Below are 854 nucleotides of genomic sequence, written 5' to 3'. Positions count from 1 at the left end.
ATACCAACCTCCATACCCATTATCTATCATATACTGTCCTCATTATTTATAAATATGCTGTACAATATGTGTATTCAGACATCTAATTCTATATAGCATACATATGCAATGATAAAGGTATATGATGCAGGTCCGAAGCCCATACTCCCAGTTCCTTTCTTCGGCTCCCTCCTCCTCTTCCTCCCGTGCGCCTCCGCTTGACCACCTCGCACCCGTACCTCCACGCAATACAATCTTCTGTTATTAGCATAATATTCTGTGGGAGATCGTTTTAGCGGCCGTAAAGCCCCAACCCTTCCCCCTTCTCGCTTGTCTTTTCGTCCCCCTCGCTTCCTCTCCTCCTTCCCCTTTCTCCCTTGTCCTTTTGACCCCCTCTCCTTTCCCCTCCTCTCCCATCCCCATTCTCACTTTTGCCCTCCCCCTCCTCCCTTCCCAGTCACCCCTTCCCCTTCCCCGACCCCACCCCCTTCTCACTCTCCCTTTCAACCCTCACCTCCATCCTTCTTCCCTCCCTCCCGCCTTCCCTCCCTCTCCTCCTTCCCTCCCTCCCTCCTCCTCCTCTCCATCCCCCTCCTCCTACCTTCCCTCCCCCTCCTCCTTCCTTCCCTCCCCCCTCCTCCCTCCTTCCCTCCACCCCCTCCGCCCTCCTCTCAGTCCTGCGGCAGGAGATCGTCGCGAGGGCCTGGGATCGCTTCAATCCCGGGGGCGCATTCTGTCTCGATGTTCCTTCACGGCCTCTCCTCTCCGCGCCATGGAAGGGAAAACAGATTCTCGGCGCTGAGGCAATTTCTCCCCCGCTTCCCTCTAATAGGAAGGAGGTGGTGCGTGGTGCTCATGCGTTTACGAGGTCGCCC

This window comes from Penaeus monodon, chromosome 23 (assembly GCF_015228065.2).
Source record: "Penaeus monodon isolate SGIC_2016 chromosome 23, NSTDA_Pmon_1, whole genome shotgun sequence".
NCBI classification, from domain to species: domain Eukaryota; kingdom Metazoa; phylum Arthropoda; class Malacostraca; order Decapoda; family Penaeidae; genus Penaeus; species Penaeus monodon.
Note: the sequence above shows the minus strand (reverse complement) of the source record.